Source organism: Bos grunniens, chromosome 2 (assembly GCF_055505025.1).
Source record: "Bos grunniens cultivar Pamir isolate PY7600 chromosome 2, Bosgru_T2T1.0, whole genome shotgun sequence".
In the NCBI taxonomy this organism is placed as follows: domain Eukaryota; kingdom Metazoa; phylum Chordata; class Mammalia; order Artiodactyla; family Bovidae; genus Bos; species Bos grunniens.
Window position 1 is genome coordinate 90,714,908 of NC_141166.1, and position 22,362 is coordinate 90,737,269.

Below are 22,362 nucleotides of genomic sequence, written 5' to 3' on the forward strand. Positions count from 1 at the left end.
ATAAATTCTTTGGCGCTTAGCTTTCTTCACAGTGCAACTCACATCCATACATGACCACTGGGAAACCATACCCTTGACTAGACAGACCTTTGTTGGCAAAGTAATGTCTCTGCTTTTTAAAATGCTATCTAAGTTGGTCATAACTTTCCTTCCAAGGAGTAAGCGTCTTTTAATTTCATGGCTGCAATCACCATCTGCAGTGATTTTGGAGCCCCCAAAAATAAAGTCTGACACTGTTTCCACTGTTTCCCCATCTATTTGCCATGAAGTGATGCAACCAGATGCCATGATCTTTGTTTTCTCAATGTTGAGTTTTAAGCCAGCTTTTTCACTCTCCTCTTTCACTTTCATCAAGAGGCTCTTTAGTTCTTCTTCACTTTCTGCTGTAAGGGTGGTGTCATCTGCATGTCTGAGGTTATTGATATTTCTCCTGGCAATCTTGATCCAGATTGTGCTTCATCCAGCCCAGCGTTTCTCATAATGTACTCTGCATATGTTAAATAAGCAGGGTGACAATATACAGCCTTGACGTACTCCTTTTCCTATTTGGAACCAGTCTGTTGTTCCATGTCCAGTTCTAACTGTTGCTTCCTGACCTGCATATAAGTTTCTCAAGAGGCAGATCAGGTGCTCTGGTATTCCCATCTCTTTCAGAATTTTCCACAGTTTCTTGTGATCCACACAGTCAAAGGCTTTGGCATAGTCAATAAAGCAGAAATAGATGTTTTTCTGGAACTCTCTTGCTTTTTCCATGATCCAGCGGATGTTGGCAATTTGGTCTCTGGTTCCTCTGCCTTTTCTAAAACCAGCTCGAACATCTGAAAGTTCACGGTTCACGTATTGCTGAAGCCTGGCTTGGAGAATTTGGAGCATTACTTTACTAGTGTGTGAGAGGAGTGCAATTGTGCAGTAGTTTGAGCATTCTTTGGCATTGCCTTTCTTTGGGATTGGAATGAAAACTGACCTTTTCCAGTCCTGTGGCCACTGCTGAGTGTTCCAAATTTGCTGGCATATTGAGTGCAGCACTTTCACAGCATCATCTTTCAGGATTTGAAATAGCTCAACTGGAATTCCATCACCTCCTCTAGCTTTGTTCGTAGTGATGCTTTCTAAGGCCCACTTGACTTCACATTCCAGGATGTCTGGCTCTAGGTGAGTGATCACACCATCATGATTATCTGGGTTGTGAAGCTCTTTTTTGTACAGTTTTTCTGTGCATTCTTGCCACCTTTTCTTAATATCTTGTGCTTCTGTACACTCTCCCAAAGATAGCTGCTGTCCTTCTAATGGCATTGTCTTTGTATCTCATGTGTATAAACTCACACAACATGTGCTTTTGTAATATTTTTTAAACTTTTTATTTTGTATTGAAGTATAACTGATTAACAATGTTGTTACAGTTTCGGGTGAACAGCAAAGGGACTCAGCCATACATATACATATGTCCATCCTCCCCCAAATTCCCCTCCCATGCAGGCTGCCACATAACACCTAGCAAAGTTCCATGTGCTATGTAGCAGGTCCTTGTTGGTTGTTCATTTTAAATATAGCAGTGTGTACTTATATATGGAGAAGGCAATGGTAGCCCACTACAGTACTCTTGCCTGGAAAATCCATGGATGGGGAGCCTGGTGGGATGCAGTCCGTGGAGTCACCAAGAGTTGGACACGGCTGAGTGACTTCACTTTCCCTTTTCACTTTCATGCATTGGAGAAGGAGATGGCAACCCACTCCAGTGTTCTTGCCTGGAGATTCCCAGGGACGGGGGAGCCTGGTGGGCTGCCATCTATGGGGTTGCACAGAGTCAGACATGACTGAAGCGACTTAGCAGCAGCAGCACATATGCATGAATTCTTTTGTTAAATTTTATTTTTTGCTTTATGGTTATTTATTTTTAAATGACTCCCAGGATGTGACAATGACTTGTCACACAAACGACAAAACAAGGAGTACAAGAGGCCACAGCTCTCGATTTCTGGACCAAAGCTAATTTTAAAATTTTTTCTCTTACAAAGATTTTCTTTCATTAGAAAGTCTTTAAAACATGTTTTCATCTAAAATGGTATTTCAACTATATGAATAACCAAATTCTAAAAATTGTAAAGAGAAATGTCTGAATCAATAATGTCCTATTTGCCTGGTGTTTCTATGACCTGTTCGAGGAGCATTGGTGAATGTGATATCCTGCAATATTCTTTTATAGGTTTGTGATTATCTTTTTTTATCTTAAGTTTGTGATTACTTTTTAAAATTTTATTTATTATTATTTTTTATTTTTTTTATTTTTTGCTGACCTGTGTCTTTGTTGCTATGCCCAGGCTTTCTCCAGTTGCAGTGAGTGAGGACTACTCTTCGTTGTGGTAGTGGGGACTACTTTTCTCACTGCGGTGGCTTCTCTTGTTGCAGAGCACAGGTTCTAGGCAATCGGGTTTCAGTAGCTGTAGTATGTGAGCTCGGTAGTTGTAGCGAATGGGCTTAGTTGTTCCATAGCGTGTGGAATCTTCCAGGACCAGGGATCAAAGCCATGTTCTCTGCATTGGCAAGCAGATTTTCATCCATTGCACCACCAGGGAGGTCTAAATGCAATTTCTTTTTATCTTGCCCAATTCAGTGTTGCGCTTAGCACAAACTGCAACATTTATTACATTCAGTTTAGTTCAGTTCAGTTGCTCAGTCGATCCAGCGCTTTGCAACCCCATGAACCGCAGCACGCCAGGCCTCCCTGTCTATCACCAACTCCCAGAGTCCACCCAAACCCATGTCCATTAAGTCGGAAATGCCATCCAACCATCTCATCCTCTGCCATCCCCTTCTCCTCCTGCCCTCAATCTTTTCCAGCATCAGGGTCTTTTCAAATGAGTCAGCTCTTCACATCAGGTGGCCAAAGTTTTGGAGTTTCAGCTTCAACATCAGTCCTTCCAATGAACACTCAGGACTGATTTCCTTTAGGATGGACTGCTTGGATCTCCTTGCAGCCCAAGAGACCCTCAAGAGTCTTCTCCAATACCACAGTTCAAAAGCATCAATTCTTTGGCACTCAGCCTTCTTTATAGTCCAACTCTCACATCCATACGTGACCACTGGAAAAACCATAGCTTTGACTAGACAGACCTTTGTTGGCAAAGTAATGTCTCTGCTTTTCAATATGCTATCTAGGTTGGTCATAACTTTCCTTCCAAGGAGCAAGTGTTTTTTAATTTCATGTTGACTTGTTAATTTGACAAGCATTATACTACAAAATAGAATTCATGTAAGTGTCTTTTATTTAAATCTAATAACATAAGTTTAGAATAATATATTGGTTAAGGCCTATAAATGACTTCCCTGGTGGCTCAGATGGTAAGGAGTCTGCCTACAATGCGGGAGACCTGGGTTCGATTTCTGGGTTGGGAAGATCCCCTAGAGAAGGAAATGGCAACCCACTCCAGTATTCTTGCCTGGAAAATCCCATGGACGGAGGAGCCTGGCAGGCTACAGTCCATGGGGCCGCAAAGAGTCAGACACAACTGAGGGAAAATCTGTAGTGTAGAAAAGAGTAACTTGAGCACATTGTTGGCAGTCAGATAATATGAAGGAAAAGAGCCAATCTAGTTGTATAAATAAAGTAAAAAGGACACACAATGAGACAATATAATCTCAATTTTCATCTCAGGGGTCTCCTGTGAAGACAATTAAAAAAAAATATATATATATATGTATATGCTAGTGGGAGCTAACTCTTTCTTGATACTGTGTCTAAATTTACACTTTATAATTATATAAGAGACATATATAAACAAGCAATTTGTAGATGTATGTTTTTATGCATCCCTTTGAATCACTCTTTTGTATGAAACACTGATTTGAAAAGCATTTAAGGTGACACTTTTCAAATCTATTTTAAGAAACAGTTAACCTTTAGCCAAAGATTTAAAATTAATTTCCCTTGGCTATTTATCTTTTAAGACCCCATTCTAACCTCAGTACTCACAAGTTTTCTCCTGCAACATGACAGGGGATTCTAAAACTATCTCAAGGGTTTCACAAAATTCTTTAATCCAAGTGATTTCAATTTTAAAAGAAAAAATGTCAAAACATTATCTTTCAAGTGTGGGAACCTTTTGCACGCTGAGCAACACTGGTTGAGTTACTTAAACAGCCAGTAACTTCCCTGGTGGTACAATGGATAAGAATCCACCTGCCAATGCAGGGGATATGGGTTCAGTCTCTGGTCCAGGAAGATTTCACATCCCTCCGAACAACTAAACCCATACACCATGACTACCGAGCCTGCCTGCTGCAATTACTGAAGGCTGCATGCCTAGAGCCTGTGCTCAGCAACAAAGAGAAGCTGTGCACCAAAACGAAGAGTACCTCCCACTCACCGCAAGTAGGGAAAGCCTGCATACAGCAAGGACAACCCAGCACAGCCAAAAAAAAGTAAGAGTTTTTTTCCTTTTGGAGGCACAGACAATTTCCTGTATGGAAAATGGCATGTGGTTGAGGCAGCAGAGCCTGTGTTGGTAAAACAGGACAATGGCATCAAGGAACAGTGCTTAGTGTCAGTCTAAACATGGTACTATTTACTGTACACTTGTTTCCCAGCAAAGAGTTTATTTGCTTGGGAGTAGGAATGCCTCTGTGTATTTGTACCCAATGCACGTCATTTTGTTGCGGTTCAATTTCCCTGTGTAAAATGGTGACAGAAACTTCCATTAGCATTTCTCATATTTAAAAATCTAGGCTTATAAAAGCCAACTGGAAATTCTAAGGTAGTAGACAGCATGGCTTGAAAAAATGGAGTAAAAGGAAACAGAGCAATGGTTCTTTTTCCTATCTTTCCACATCCTCAGTTCAGTCCAGTCACTCAGTTGTGTTGGACTCTTTGTGACCCCATGGACTGCAGCACGCCAGGCCTCCCTGTCCATCACCAACTCCCGGAGCTTACTCAAATTCATGTCCATTGAGTTGGTGATGCCATCCAACCATCTCATCCTCTGTCATCCCCTTCTACATCCTGCTGCTTTCCAAACCTAACCAGACCCTCTTTTCCAATACTACCATTTCTGATGTTGGGTCATTACTAGAGAAAAAAGGAAGTGGCAGGAGTAAGAAATGGAAACATCTGAGGGTGAAGCAGAAGCGTGACTCTACATATCCAAAAGGAAAAGTGGAAAATAATTTTCTCTAATTTCCTACCTCTGTCCCTGAATTCCTATAAAAGTGCTCAAAGAAGCACCCAATTTCAGGATCATCCCCCAGCTCTTTCTCAGCAAACAGAAAATCAGAGTGGGATAAAGGAAGAAAAGACCAGAGAAAAACATATTCACAGAATTGAATTCCAGATGGGAAAGGATGAAGAAAAGCAAATGGTGTTCTGGCTCTCCTTCTCAACTCGTCACGCTTTTTCCTTTGGGAGGAAAAGGAGGTGGTTCCTTCTGGATGTTCCAAGTCAGGGCAGACAATAAAACTTCACCACAGTGACAGCCCAGTTATTACTTTCCGGCTTGTGACCAAAATGAGACCCCAGCACTGCAGAATTAAAATTCACAATCTCATCCGTGAAAGGATTTTCAGTACCAGACGTTTTGTTAGAGGTCTTTAAAAAAAGAAATAGCCTAATGTGTTAATATTGAAAATAGATGCATGTAATTTGAAAGTGAGTATAAAATACCATGTGTATTAAATTAATAATGTTTCATTACTCACCCATCACAGAGTCATTATTTTAAATAACCATATTTCATTTCAGTGGACAGAGTGTAAATGAGTATGTATTTTTATGTAAAGTGGACCTGCATCATTATTTATTCATGAGTTTTAAAAGGATCATTATTTTTGACAGACAGCTCCTGTCAAAAGATTTATGCATAAGAGCTCATGTTTCCCCACAATAATCATCAATCAATAAACTTTAGAACCTGGTATTTAAAATTCAGTGTTATAGAGATGCACATTTTGCTCTAATTAAACACATGTTTGCATTTGGAAAATAAACTGCAACCTCAGTTCAATTAAATATAATCTGAAATATCAATACTGCATGTGTAGAGTGAGTCATGGTATTAGTTCGAGAATGTGCCTTGTTACATTTTAAGTGATTGCTTTGTTTCCACACACCAGACTCTTTCTTTATCCCTGTGGGGCAGGAGGGGAAGCTTACAAGATTTAGCTTTTAACACTGTAATTGGTTATCAGTGAACGTAGTTGGTGGTTTTCTAGCAATGGATGCCATCCCTCCCTGCTTTAGACCTTGATTTTAAAGGACCTGGGAGGGCATAAACCAGGCATTTCAATAGCACAGAAAATAGCACATGCCTTTCAGTATGGGGCTTGGAAGTCAGTTCAGAAGATGGGACGAGATGATGTACAGATAATAGCATATAATTGCAAAACAGCAAAACTGTAACTGAGACTGATGAAAAGGCTGATGGAAGACAGTATCTGAATCCCCAATAAGAACCAAAAAGGCAATGAGTTACCAGTGTGATACAAAGACTCACTGCTCAGACGCGAATTCATGGTGGTGATAGAGCCTTAACCCCAGAGGAAATAATTGAAAGGCTTGGAAGTCTCCTGGGACCAGCTGGCCCTACAGGATTTCCATAGACATTCCGTTAATGTGCTTTCCCAAAACCACACTGTCTCCAGATGAACTGATGATGCTCAAGACTATTATTAACTGATATGCTCTTTTGAATAATCTGAATCTGAAAGCTGGAGTTAAATATGGTTTCCTATTTGGCAAAGTCTATTTTCATATCTAGGTTTCTAGGATTTAGATTATTCATTATTTTGATGCATTGCTGCCATTAAACAGCAGTACTATCAGAGTTTGGAATTGAAAAGGATACATTTCTCTCTCCTGTTTTCCCCACACAGGCACTAGCAGTCATGGTAAAGCTTGGAGACAGACAGAGACCTCCAGGTAGGAGAGCACTTTTAACCTTTGTCTGGGAGATATGCAAATCCTATTTTCAGGGCCAGTTTCTCATCCTGTGACTAAACAGCTAGGCTAATGAACAAAATGTCAGGCCTTCCCTTGACAGGGAGAGGGTGGAGAAAGGGAAAGGGAAGGAGGAGGAGGGGGAGGAGGAGGTCAGCTGAGAGAGAAGACTATGCTGGAAGAGAAGAAGGAAAAGAAGGAGTCCTGAGAAGCCTGGGAGCTGGGGTGGATGTGCCAAAGAACACGCGCTAAAGCCAGCCTGTCGAGCAATGACAGGAATAATGGTGATCTTGTATTTTTCATTTGATTAAAAGTATAACATTAAGAGCTATTCACAGAATTTCCCTCCAGGAAATAAATGATCAGCTTAAGAAGACATTAATAATGAATTCATTTACTTAAAGAAGGCTCTCTGGGTTGAGCTGGGGTGAGTTGGGGAAGAGAGGTGAAGAAAGAGAAAGTGACACTTCTCTATTAGGGAAATGAACACTTTTGAGCTGCTCGATTTACGGTCAACACTTTGAGGTCATTTTGGGGACACGGAGGAGGAATCTCATGGCTGGAGAATCAAAGACTTAGGAGGAAAAACCTGGCCAGTGAGAAATATTCTGAGTTAGGAATGCCTTAAGACCAGGAGCTGAGTATTTATTATAAACAACAGGTTTTAAAAAGTATTTGGGGAGGATTTCCCTGGTGATCCAATGGCTAAGACTCCACTTTCTATGCCGGGGGCACAGATTCAATCCCTGGTGGGGGAACTAGGATCTTGCATGCCACGCAGCATGGCCAAACAATTAAAACAAAAATAAAATAAAAGGTATCTCGGGGGAAATGAAGACAAGGTTCTCTGCCACATGTTTGTATTGCACAGGAGAGAACAGCTGTAGAAGAAGAGATTACAAGTGTGGGGGAGGCAGAATTAAGAGCAATAGAGAGAATGAGAAAGCAAGCAATAGAAAACATTCATAGAACTTCCAAGAAAGCTTTCCATGAGACATAGGACTGTCTATAGGTAGGGTTGATGGGGAAGAAAACCAATTTCTTTATGGGTTTTTTTCAACTTAAAAAAACACAGTAACCCAAGTATATTGCTGATCAAACATATAGCCTTGGAGACGAAGTATATATTTGCACAAAATTAAACTTTATCTTTGCATTTTGGTAATTTGGCACTTTTCACTGCAAAGTATGTTGTTGGGAATTTCATTGTGGCTCATGCTTATCAATGAAGTCTTAGATCATTATGAACTTTTTGCTGGATGTATTTCCAAGGGACAGATTATCATCTTAAGAAAGCTGTCAGATGTCAGTGGAAGGAAAGGAAGGTACCAAGGCACTGAGCTGCCCAGGATACCTAATAATCTTCCAGGTCAAAGGTAAAGACCTACTTCCATTTTGTTAGAACAATCGAATCGAGGCAGGTGTTTAGTGTCCAGCTGGAGAGGGACCCACAGAGTCAGAATTTCTGAAAGCTTAGATTTCTGATTGTCAATACAGGAAAAGCTTTTATGCTCTGCATTTGAATGTGGTAGTTAGTTGTGTGTGTGTATGTGTGTGTGTGAGAGAGAGAGACATAAATAGGTGCAAGCGTATCTACTTTGAACTATTTAATTATTTTATATTAATGTAAATTTTATATGTCCTTATGCATTTGAAAATCTTCTGAGGTAGGGCCATAGTCTTTTCTTTGTGTTTGGATTGGTTTCATGTATTCCTTTTTTTAACACAATACTTACTCATAATCTGATCTTTTCAGTTACATCGACTTTAAAGTGGAGTAAGAAAATAAGGACACTTGCTTGATAATCTGAGTATTACAGCCAACTCTAGGTTATATTTTCTGCCCAGTCTTTTACTGGCTGATTTTTCATTTTCCTTATTTGAAAATAATTCTTTTTGACTAAGTTCTAAAAATTGAGTAGTTGGAGAAAATAAGTTCAACATAAATATAAGTATAAATTTTTGATACATTTTCCTGAAGTGAACACACCTTTGTAACTGCTGCCTAGATTAGAAGTAGAACATTACTAATATCACCAAAACCCCCCTTCTACCCTCCACTTACCCACCCTCCTCCCCAAATAATAATTATTCTGATTTTGATCACCATAGGTCGTTGTTATGTTTTTGGCTTTTCTTTAAACGGAATCATATAGAACATATTCTTTTGTGTTTCACCTCTTTCCCTTAAATTTGTATTTGTGAGACTCATCTAGGTTTTAGATATAAATGTAGTTTTCTGTTTTCTATTTGTCTGAAGCATTCCATTATAGAGCCAAACCACAGTTCCATTCTACTAATAATAGATATTTGGATCACTTCTTGTTTTTTGCTGTTATTGTAGTGCTGCTATGTGCATTTCAGTACATGCCTTTTGGGGAAACTGCCTTTGTCCCTTTGTCATGAGTAGATACTTAGAAGTCAAATTGCTGGATCACGGTGGATACAATTTTCATCATTTGTAAGGCTGAAACTTTCCCAAAGTGCTTGTGTTCCTTCATATTCCTATGGTATATAAGGGTTATAACTACTCTATCCACTGTTAGTAGCACAAGGCCCTGTCAGTCATTTTTATTTTAGCCATTCGGGTATACATGCAGTGGCATGAAGTTGTGGTTTGAATTCATATTTCCATGATAATTAACGAGGTTGAGTACCTTTTCATATTTCATCAGTATCCTGATGTGTAAAATGACTAATTAACTCACCAATTTTTATTAGTTTTCTTACTGAGTCATCAGTCAGTCAGTTCAGTCCGACTCAGTAGTGTCTGACTTTTTGTGACATCATGGACTACAGCACACCAGGCTTCTCTGTCCATCACCAACTCCCAGAGGTTGCTTGAATTCATGTCCATCGAGTCAGTGATGCCGTCCAACCACCTCATCCTATGTTGTCCCCTTCTCCTTCTGCCTTCAATCTTTCCCAGAATCAGGGTCTTTTCCAGTGACTCAGTTATTTGCATCAGATGACCAAAGTATTAGAGTTTCAGCTTCAGCATCAGTCCTTCTAATGAATATTCAGGACTGATTTCCTATAGGATTGACTAGTTTGATCTCCTTGATGTCCAAGGGACTGTCAAGAGTCTTCTCCAATACCACAGTTCAAAAGCATCAGTTCTAAAAAAACAAAAAACAAAAAACAAAAGCATCAGTTCTTTGGCACTCAGCTTTCTGTATGATCCAACTCTCACATCCATACATGACTACTGGAAAAACGATAACTTTGGCTAGATGGAACTTTGTCAGTAAAGTAATGTCTCTGCTTTATAATATGCTGTCTAGGTTGGTCATAGCTTTTCTTCCAAGGAGCAAGCGTCTTTTAATTTCATGGCTACAGTCACCATCTGCAGTGATTTTAGTTCAAGAAAATAAAGTCTGTCACTGTTTCCATTGTTTCCCCATCTATTTGACATGAATTGATGGGACAGGATGCCATGATCTTCGTTTTTTGAATGTTGAGTTTTAAGCCAGCTTTTTCACTCTCCGCTTTCACTTTCATCAAGAGGCTCTTTAGTTCCTTTTTGCTTTTTGCCATTACAGTGGTGTCATCTGCATATCTGAGGTTACTGATATTTCTCCCAGCAACGTTGATTCCAGCTTGTGCTTCATCCAGTCCAGAATTTCACATGATTTACTCTGCATATAAGTTAAGCAGGGTGACAATATACAGCCTTAACGTATTCCTTTCCCAATTTGGAACCAGTCTGTTATTCCATGTCTGGTTCTAGATATTGCTTCTTGCCTTGCATACAGACTTCTTAAGGGGCCAGTAAGGTGATCTCTAATATTTCCGTCTCTTTAAGAATTTTCCACAGTTTGTTGTGATCCACGCAGTCAAAGGATTTAGCCTAGTTAATGAAGCAGAAGTAGATGTTTTTCTGAAACTCTTGTTTTTTCTATGATCCAATGGATATTGGCAATTTGATGTCTGGTTCCTCTGCCTTTTCTAAATCCAGCTTGAATCTCTGGAAGTTCTTGGTTCACATACTATTGAGGTCTGGCTTGGAGAATTTTGAGCATTACTTTGCTAGTGTGTGAGATAAGTGCAATTGTGCGGTAGTTGGAACATTTTTTGACATTGCCTTTCTTTGGGATTGGCATGAAAACTGACCTTTTCCAGTCCTGTGGCCACTGCTGAGTTTTCCAAATTTGCTGGCATATTGAGTGCAGCACTTTCACAGCATCATCTTTTAGAATTTGAAATAGCTCAACTGGAATTCCATCACCTCCACTAAGTTTGTTCATAGTGATGCTAAGGCCCAGTTGACTTTGTACTCCAGGATGTCTGGCTTTAGGTGAGTGATTATGGTTATCTGGGTTATCATGATTATCTGGGTCATTAAGATCTTATATGGATAGTTCTTGTATGTTTTCTTGCCACCTCTTCTTAATATCTTCTGATTCTGTTAGGTCCATACCATTTCTGTCCTTTAGTGTACCTATCTTTGCATGAAATGCTCCACAGTATAGAAGTTGTTTACCTGGATTGATTGTAATTGATACGGTTTTCAAGAGAACCAAAACTGTGTTTTCACACTCATGTTTTATAAATTTTCTTCATATTTAATAACTTTCATGATTATAATAACAAGAACAATTCCAAGAAACCTGAAGGACTGTGGATAAATATTCAATTCGTCTCTTAGGAACAAAATGGTTTAGGCATGTAGATGGTTTCTGAACAGAAGGTGAGTGCATGTGTGAGAAGTAGGCTGACATGTGCACTTGCAGCCTTATCTTTTCAAATTAGTGTTTTTGTTTTCTTTGGATAAATACCCAGAAGTGGTCTCACTGGATCATTTGATAGTTCTATTTTTAATTTTTGAGGAACCTCCATACTGTCTTCTGTAGTGACTGCATCAATTTACATTTCTACTAAGAGTGCAAATGGGCTCCTTTTTCTCTACAGTCTCAACACTTGTTATTTCTTATCTTTCTGATAATAGCCATTGTAATCAGTTTAATGTTTTATCTCACTATAGCTTTGATTTGCATTTCCCTGATTGTTAGTGATGTAACTCTCCAGCTTTCCCAACATCACTTATCGAAGAGGCTGCATCTTCCCCATTGTGTATTCTTGCCTCCTTTGTTGTAGAATAATTAAGCATATGTGTGGGGGGTGTATTTCTGGACTTTCTGTACTGTTTCATTGATTTATATGTCTGTTTTTATACCAAGACCATACTGTCTTGGTTACTGTAGCTTTGTAGTACAGTCTGAAGCCAGGAGTGTGATGTTAATATTTCTGTGTTTGTGTCTATTCATTAGGTAAGTCAGATATGTCTCCCAGTTTTGAAGGAATGGACTTATGTAGATGGCATCCTGTGGGGCTCAGTGGCATGGTCCTCTGGCTCACCAGAGCTAGGTGTCCCAGTGTATCTTTTGTGTGAGCTGCACACACCCTGCTGTTGTGTTTGGGCTGTGAGTGCTATGCGGGTACTTGTGTGTGGGGTTGGTCTTGTCAAGGCTGACAGAGAGGTCCAACCACAGCTGCTGCAGGGCTGGATTCCAGAAGAAGAGCTGCTTTGAGGGGGCATGCCTGCTGGCCAAGGTAGCCTGCCAGATGAGGTAGGGTAGGGTCCCTTTGGAGGGGCTGGTCAGGGCTGATGTGTTGGGCTGGCCTGGTCCTCAGGGAAGTGCAGAGGCAGAATGCATGCTGTTAGCTAGGATGATGGAGAGTGACCGAATGGCACTGCTGGCACCAGGATAACTAGGTGCAAGGAGAGTTATAAAAGAATGGTGCCCACCAGTGCTCATGTACCTGAAGAAAGGCCCACCTGGTCTCTGACACACACCTGATCCACGCACTTTTCAAACTGCTGTGTCTTCACTGAAACTTAGGGAAAGTAAGTTTGTGCATGAGCCCTTCAAGAATGCAATCTCAGTTTCCCACATCCCTCTGGCTCTTTCAGATGTAAGTCTTTCTTGTTTTCAAAGCCTGATATTATGGGGACTCATCCTGGAACAGGTCCCTTGGGGTGGGTGCCTGATATGGGATGCAGACCCCTTTCTCCTCTGGGGCGGGGGGGGGCACCTCTGTGGTTATGATAGCCCTCCTGCTGTGGTGAAGGGGGTTCTGACTACACTGTGCCTCTGCCTCTTTTCTCATCTCAATGTGGCCTTTTCTTATATCTTTAGCTGAAGGAAATCTGTTCTGCTCATCCTCAGGTAGTTTTCAGAGGTAGTTGCTCCATCTGTGGTTGCACTTTTGGAATGTTTGTCTGAGAAGGTGAGCTCAGGATCTTACAATCTACCATCTTGATCCTGCCTTTGGAAGATTGTTTTTGTGTCAAACTAATCCTAGGCACAAAGTTTTGTCTCTCTGATCTCTTTTACCTTAAAGGACAGTGTTTTCTCTTTGCCTAACGAATCTTCAGAATCTGCCCTTTGGCTCTGGTCCTGTATGTTTCAGTCCCTCACGCTCTGAGCTGAAGTGCCACCAAGAAGTAAAACGTGTCTGTCACCCAAGAAAGTTCCTCAGGACCTCTTCCAAGCCAGCACTCCTATCAACAGTCACTATTCTTATTCCTATCATGACAAATTTTAGTTTTTGCTCTTCTAGAACTTGGCCAGCCACAATATTAAGTATATCCCATCCTCTGTTATTGTGCTCATCTTTACCTGCGCTTGGTAAAGTCAGCTGAGGGTTCCATTTGTCACGTGAGTGTGTGTTCCTCGGTTCTTTGTCTCATCAGAACAAAAATTTGGAGTGATGGACATTAAAGCCCCCGTGGCGTGTCACAGCTCTCGGGTCTTGGACAGACTGTGTTATAGCCCTCAGGTCTTGAAAGGACCATGTTATAGCTCTTAGACAAATAAGTGTTGTAGCTCAGTGTTACAGCTCTGTTTTATTTAGAAGATAGCAGGAAAATCCATCTTCGAGGCATGAGGGCACGTTGATCCAAAGACATGAGGAGAAGAGCGCCCCAGCATGCAGGAGAGAGAGAGAGCTAGCTTTGGCTCCTCTTTTTATATGTTTATCTCTCCCTGGGCTGTCCTATGTAAATTGGGCTAGCCGGGAGTGTTGTTTGTTTTACCTGAGGTCCTCACTCTGGTCCTTGGACCTTCTTTTGTTCTATTTTCGCAGGCTTTTCCCTTCTTTGTCTTTTAGCCATTGCCATTTTGGACTCCTTTTCCCTATTCTACGTACCTAACACATTTATTTCTCCAAACTCCCTCATACATTACGCTGGCTGCTTGGGGGTTTTACACTGTAGGCTGTCATGGAAACCTCATGACAGGGTTTCTGCCCTGTAATGGGGTGGAAAATGAAACAGTCTCTGAGATCCATTGTGATATTTCACCTAGAGTTTCTTCCAGACTGCAAGAGGCAGAGTCCTTGCATTCTTTCCAGACAAATTTGTTTTTATTTATCTTTACAAGAGAGAAAATGAAGTGTTTCTTAAGTTACAGTGTACAGCCTTAATATCACAAGGAGAGAGAGAAAGATTTGTGACTAGGCTTGTGCTACCAAACCACTGGAAGAAATAAAAAAATCATTATCTCCATTGCCAGCAATCATTGTACTTCAAGCATTGCCTGGAGACTAAAAAGGCAAAACCACAAGATGAAATATTCAAGGTTAAAGTTGGCTCCATGCATGAAAAGATTTAGGAATCAATGTTCCAAAATATATAGGGTACAGATAGCCCAAAGTATGCACAAGGTGATGGATTTAGTTGAGTAAAATACTAGGGTTTCTATATATATTTTACCTCACCATTTTATAATTCATTTTTACATATGTGTGTTTTCAAATGTCAAATGTCACATGCCACAGAGGTACATGTTGTATAAATAAGATAAGCAATAAGGATATTGGGGAGTGTGGACCCCCTTTATTCAAAGAGTTTGGAGTATCCAGCTGGTGGATCCAGGTGTGCAATTGCTGCCTTATCAGAAAGCTCATTTGTCTCCACAGGGTTGAGTATTGAGGTTGTTTCTGGGATGCTATTTGCTCCCTAAAGGATTTTTCTCTTCCTGTTCCATTGTGAAGCAATTGTATTCCTTAAATACTTTGTTATTCTGCATTTTTGTCTGGTAGCAATAGCACTTAGGGAAAGGCAGAGAGGACAAGGAAACTATTTGTAGATATAAAATCCTAAGTTTTTTCATCACCTCTGTATTAAGCTTTAAGAAGTCTATGGAGGCCTTATTTTCCACAAGCAAAAGTAACTATAAAATTCCATGTAACAATTTGTTTCACATGTGCCATCCAGCTCTTCCCTTGTCTTCTGGAAACCTCCTAGTGGAGGGAGTTTGTGAGTTCTAGTTCAGTTTCCAGAAGGGGAGGTAGAGGCAAGCCACAAAGATAACCAACTGTGGGGAGAAGGAGAGATCAGAAAAATAACCTGAAAGCTTGCAGAAACACTCAAAGCCCTAAACGCAAATGCATCTAGGTAGCCAAAGATGGGACCATTTTCCTTAAATCACCTCATAGGTATTCAAAAGACATTGAGAAACTTTATATATAAGAGAGATTGATGAAATAAACTTTGTCCCCAAAGAGCAGATTTGTTAAGATAACCTAATCATTCTAACATGAAGTATTTTAAAATTGTTGCCTTAACATGGCTCTTTACACAATTAGATCTCAATTAGTTTGAATTAAAGTGACAGACATATGTTGTATTTGTATTCAGTGTATCACAAAAGCAAATATATATTTCTTATTAGGCTAAATGAAATATATAAAGGATATGTAATATTTTATATAATGATGCTGATAATATAATAGTGATGATGATGATAAAAAGACATTGGTATTGATTTCATTGTTGATGATGGATGTATCTATTGTTATTTATTATCTTATATGGAAAACAACAGATTGGAAATGCTGAGCCAGTGAGCATATCATTATAAGGCTGGACCCAGTTTTTTATTTATATCATGGAGCTTTCAATGCTGAAACAATGTTAATCCTCCAGCTCTTGGCACAAAGGAAGCAATTTACTGCCTCCAGTCCTGTGAACTTAAGTCTTCAATAGATCCAACAGGAAGTCACCCATGGCTAATGGAGCAGCGTGCTTCATCAGATTTGCATTTACGTGTTTTCTGAAAAACAAAATGGCACTTGAGGATTCAATTCCCTTGCTCGGCCCCATCTAAGGTCAATAGGAAAAGCTATATGGGCTTCCTTTCTTTCCTTTGTGACAAACTTTTATGCTGGACCTAAAACCAGAAAGTTGCTCTGCCCTTAAAGAAGAAATTTTGTTTGCAACTCAGAATTACTTTTATCTTATTCAAATCAATGTAAAATAAATGTTTTTTAAATGCAACTGCCCTCTGGAGCACACCTAAGGAGAACACACAGCACCATTTGGGAGAGAAGACAGTTACCTGAAATACATGTCTGATTATCCAACTGCACAGCCACACTGATGAACTATTAACACTCCCTGCAACTCTTACAGCTGTGGGAAAGACAAACCATGAATGGCTTCCTCAGCAGCAAGTGCAATTTCAGGGGGCAATGATTTTGCCAGGTCATTTTCACTAATGGCCTTCGGGAAGAAGATTCTTGAACATGGCATGTTGAAAGCAGATTTGATCCAAACATGCTGTGGCTCTCAGGATGTCAAGCCCTTTGTAAATGCAAGGCACTCAAGACAGCCTCACATGATCAAAAATGACACCAGCATCAATTAATGCCAACAACTGCAATTAGGAAACCACAGATGAGTAGGGACATGAGAGGCTCTAATTTCCCTTTTCCTGGGATCTCTGTTCCTGGTGACACCTGTCATGTTTCATTGACGTGAATACTTTTGGAGACTAGTCACCATCTTCCTGAAAATTGCATTTCTGACCAGAGCTCCCCAGGCATGGTGTCAATTTATCTTCATTTGCAATGGGTCCCTGGACAGATTCTGAGTGCTCCCAGAGATGGAGCTTTTACATTTGAAGAACAGTACAGAGCAATGACTAGCTGCAGCCTTGTATTTTAATACAGGTTCATGGGAAAAATATGATTAGTTGGTACAAAGTCATAGGTGCCAAGAATAAAATATGGCAGTGATGCTTAGAAAGACCCTTCTTGCCCTGTTCAGGAAATCAGGGTCAAGGAAATAGATCTATATCTTGGATCTGTAATATAAGGGATTTAGAAACAGTTAATATAATTTCAAACCCATGCTAAGAATGCTGTTTGGAAAAATGAAGTGAATATAATCAAATAGAATATCTATTATCTGCTTTTAAATTTTAAAAATGTAGATCTGGTCTGTGACAACAAATATGTCCAGTTTTAGGGGGCATGATGGTGAGAATTAGAGTTAGACCAAGTCAGAATAAAAACTCTATATTACACACACACACACTTCACATTAAATAACATTCTATAGATAAACCATTAGATGAAGAAAAGCATCCTTAGATCTATTAGCACTTAACAAAATCCTGAGACTAATTGCTTTCATCCTTTGATTTTTCATGAAGAAATAGAAGAATAGAAGAAGTAGAAGAAATAGAAGACTGAGGTACTTTTTCCTGATAACATGTAAAAGAGCTTGGAAATCCTAGAAGCCTATTCAAACTCGTTATGCTCTTTCTTTAACAGCTTCAGATAGATAAGTCTAAGAACTGTGCTGGGGGGTGGTGAAATGTCGTTTCTGTTTTCTCCATTGCTGTTTCAGGTCTTTTGAGAGGGCATTTTTCTTGACCTTTAGGTTCAGCCTAGATTACTCACCAAACAGTGTACTATAGGGATACATATTAAAAGCATAACTTTACACCAGCTGGTATTTTTTTCCTCACCTAATAGAATTGAATTTAACACACTGAAATCTTGATGGATGATCCTAAGTAGTTAATCAAATCTCATCTTTCCATTAATCTAATTTTATTGTCATAGATGTGTTCTCAGCAGTTTAGCTGTAATCAGATTTCACTTTTAAGTCAAGTAAGTTCTGTTGGGTTTTAACTTCTACATATTTTCTTGTTCAGCCAACATTGATCTGGAGAAGATTAGGATTCTACAAAGGCCTTTTCCAAGGCTTTATTGTATCAATATTTGTCTAATTGCTTCTTTTTATATGAGATGAATTTGTCCCAAAACCAAGATGAATATGTAGCAGAGGTAGCAGGCGATGACAAGTTTGAAAGCTAATGACAGGGTAGAGCAGTGGAAAGAGTTACGAAGTTTGAGGTGAGCCAGACAAGCTCTTCATTTGTAAAACGGGGCCTCATGGGGCCCTGGTGATGATTAAATGAGATGGATGCTAGACTCAGAGTCAGCATTGAAAAATAATTATCGTTCTCATTATGAAACTCTAAGGGTGTTAAGCTGGTTATGCATGCATGCACACGTGCTAAGTCGTTTCAGTCATGTCCGACTCTATGCAACCCTATGGACAGCAGCCCTCCAGGCTCCTCTGTCCACAGGATTCTCTAGGCAAAAATACTTGAGTGGGTTGCCATTTATAGCAGACAAAAATTAACAATGTTTTAAAGAGGAAAAGTGTAATTTTTTTGAGAGGAAGTTCTAAAGTGTCTTGCCCTTACCATTTGGAAGACTAATGGTGTGAGTGAGCAGGATATTTAATTTTATGGGTTCATGGTACGTTAATGGATAAGAGAAAAGAATGGGAAGCAGATGTGGGCAGTGGGCCCACATACTTTGGAGGCCTAATACTAATGGAGGGAGACTGGATCTACTTGCAGACTTGGGGCTGCAGTAAGGGAGTGGGGGTTGAGGGGGGCAGTTTTATGCAATATCACTTCCTCACGGCATAATGGTTCTCTCCGTGATGCCCACCACCAGTGATGAAACACTTTCATTGAAAAAGAATGAAAGTAGGAAGATGCCCATCAAAAATTGTTCAGTCCAAGTGTCATCTATGTTAAGTACACTAGAGTAGGTATCACAGTTCTGCCTTGTTTATTTCAGAGTTACACTGCCTAATACAGTAGCAACTAGCCATATGCACAGAGTCGGACATGACTGAAGTGACTTGGCAGTAGCAGCAGCAGCAGCCATATGTGGCTTTTTAAATTAAATAAAAATAAAACTTGATTTCCTCAGTCACACTGTATCCACATTTCAAGTGCCCAGTAGCCACATTCAGCTAATGCATTGGAAAATGCAGGTTTAGAACGTTCCCATCATCACAGACGGAACTTCACAGACAAGACAGGCAGGTGGAGAACAGAAGAGGCAGTGGGTTGGAGCATAGTGGGGGCAGGATGTGGAAGCACTACAGTGGGCATGGGGATCCCAGCCTCAGTGTTCATATGTTGTATGCTTTTTGATGATTCCTTAACCTCTCTGAGCTTTATTTTCCTCAACTCTTAAGTAGAGCTGAATAATGGCCATCTTGCAGACAGACTATCATAAATATAAAAGGAATGACAAGATTTGAGCTTTGTGTCTGACCCAGAGTAAGTGCCCGATAAGTGGTATTTGTTACTATTATCAATAACAGCAAATGGTAAAAGAAATCAATGAAAGACTCCAAATGGTGAAAACTGAATTGTGGCATTTCTGGTTCAGCAACATTTCAGTTTTATTATAGATGTGCAGGCCTTCTTGAAAGCCACTGCTTTTAGTGGCCATCTATGCTTCTTTGTGTCTATATCACATAGACAACTTTGCAGTTAGATTTAGAAAGTAAGGGGAAATATAAGGCACTAGGTCATTTTCCATGAGGAAAAAAGGACTAGATGTAAAGGTTAAATATGTTTTTAATAACGGTAAACTCTAAATGTGAATGCCTCTATCCTATCAAAAATGTATGCTTTTGTGCAGTTATTAATTTTAGATTAGCTTTCCCCCCTGCTTAATATGCAAAAATTCTGTGACAAAAGGTGGCCCCAGGCAGGAAAATATAAATGGCCAGAATCACTCATTATAATCACAATGAAATAATGCTTTCTAGAAAACAATGTTTTCTTTTGTTTTCCTTATCCTGATAGCAAACTGTGAAAATTGAAGCTCTATTCAATTCATCGTTTCGTTCCACTTCAAACACGTTCTTGACAGCCATTTAAAAAGTCTTTCCCCAAACTGAAATTAGTATTTTCCAAACTAGTTTTGAGAATATCTGCTTGTTTGCCTGATTCTCTAGCAACCAATCTAACAATAACTATCACTGCATCAAGGGACAGAAAGGGGCTGGTGATAAATAATTCAGCCTCCTGGGTTATTTCTATTGGATCATCAAACAACGGCACCACGTTTGTACTTCAGTCAGCAAGCGTTCTTCTCTGTCTTCATGTAGCTTCTCTTTGTGAAGGATGCAAAATTCCTTTGCAAAAAGTCTCCTCTTTTCTTCTCAGCAGACCCAGGAGATCTTATGCTCTCTGTGGCTCTGATTCCTGATTCAGGATTCCAGTGGCTACAATGGATGTGATTCCTACTCTGTCCCCTCTGAATTGAGGAGGAGGTGCTTTGGTCTAGCTAAGGCCATGTTATGTGACTGTCACTGGCATAACAGCAACATTATACTCGAGAAACATATTTGTCCAGATGCACAGTTTATAAGTGACTAGATTTTGATATTAATTTAATATCAAATTAATTAGAAAGTGCTTTATTGCAACATCTGCCAACCAGCAGCAATTAATTAATTTCTTCTATGTGTTGTTCAGATGATTTTCCTTCTGCTACAAAAGCTTCCTAGTATAAGGATGTGTCAACAATCAAGACATTAGGAATTACACTCTTTTAAAAAACTTTTCTAAATACATATAGAGTTGTAGTTATATGATGCACTGAATCAAAACTGCCTATAATTAATAATAAAACTAACATCCATTAAGCTTTTAGAGTGAGCCAGTTGCTGTTCTGCATGCTACATTAGAGTTTATTCAGTATTGAGATAAAGTTTTTAATTATTTGAGATGTCCAAAAATAGAATAAATTCTCTTGAGAAAAAAGTACATCTAACTTTGAGGAAGACGGTAACAAAAATCTCCTTAAATTTTATGAAAACTATAAGGTAGGGTGATATACGTAAGTTTTATTTTGGCTTTCTGAGTTTCAAAGCAGATTTTTAGGAAAGCAGGTCAGGATGTTTAAGTAAAAATGTAGGTGATTCAAGGCTGCTAGTGTTAAGTCCTCAATCATAGCAAATCCTTTCCCCTTTCGAGCTTCAGTGCTTCTCAACGTGTGTCCTTTCTTTTTTCCTGACTATACAGTTGATTTTACAGTGCTGTGTGTATCAAAGCTCAACAGTTACGTTTTAAATAGTATAAGCAAAATAAAGTAAATTATAGTGACAAGGCAGCTGCAGACAAAGAGAAAGACTTTGGTAAGAGTCTCGGAGATGCTTGAAAATGGAGCTCAAGCCCTTGCTCTGCCTGTTGATTCAGGTTTCCTCCCTGAGCCAGGGCTCCCCTCCCCTTAGGACAAGCTGTGTGTGAAGCTCTGTTAATGACCCCAGACAGCTTGCTGTGCCGAGTGCGTGGTGGGCTCTCCTGTGCTCAGATTCCAGAGTCAGGCCCCTGACTTCAAGGCCTCCTTCTGCCAATTCCTTACCTTTATAACCTCAAGCAAATTTTCTTGACTTTCCATGCCTCCATTTTACCATCTGTAAAATGAGGGTGATAATTATAGTACTTCTCTCATCAGGCAATTGTGAGGATTAAATATCTTAATATACATAAAAGACTTAGAACAGTGCCTGGACATTGATTTTGGGAATCATGAACTACACCTGTTATTTATTTCCTGTACTGTTATTTATTTCCTGTACTGACACAGTTTTTCTCTGGCTTCTGTCTTGGTTTGGCCTCTTCATTTCACCAGGAACAACAGTGGAGACTGTAATTTGGGGGTTTTAATAAATACATGATAGCCAAATATATTTGGAAATTGAAATTAAATGTGGCTATAATTTTGTGTCCAGAACTGATTTTCCCAGAAACTATAAGAGCATTATTGATTCTCCCCTTTAACTAGGTTACCTCTTTGTTTTTAAAATCGTTTATGAGTAGAACTTGTTCTAGGTATAGTCACTCAGGTGTGATGTGAGTGTGTGGTGTGTCTGTGGTGGAGTTGAATGGGGTGGAGGAGAAGGTGAGATAGGAGGAAGAAAAGTTCTTACAAAGAGATATAAATATAAAGACAAAAGTGCAGCAGAATAACTAGACCGAGAAAAAACTGAGTATGGGATGAACAGAGCTACAGCTGACTGGAGTATTCTTAATTGGAAAATTGGTATCCATTGGGATTGAATTGTACTCTTTTGTCACTGAGGTTTTGATGGATTGTTGCAACCAGGTTTGGTGAAAGGGGAGATTTGCTGATGGCAGGAACAGAAAAGCAGGTGAGATATTAAGGGCTAGATATTATGTCAAATTTATTCATAACGTAATTTTCCAGGCAGGGAATCTAGGATAAGAACATACCCACTAACCATAAATTCATAGACTTTGGCTCCTCCAGGAAGCCCAACCTGATTAAGCTGCAGGATCCTTCTCTGTCCATAATAC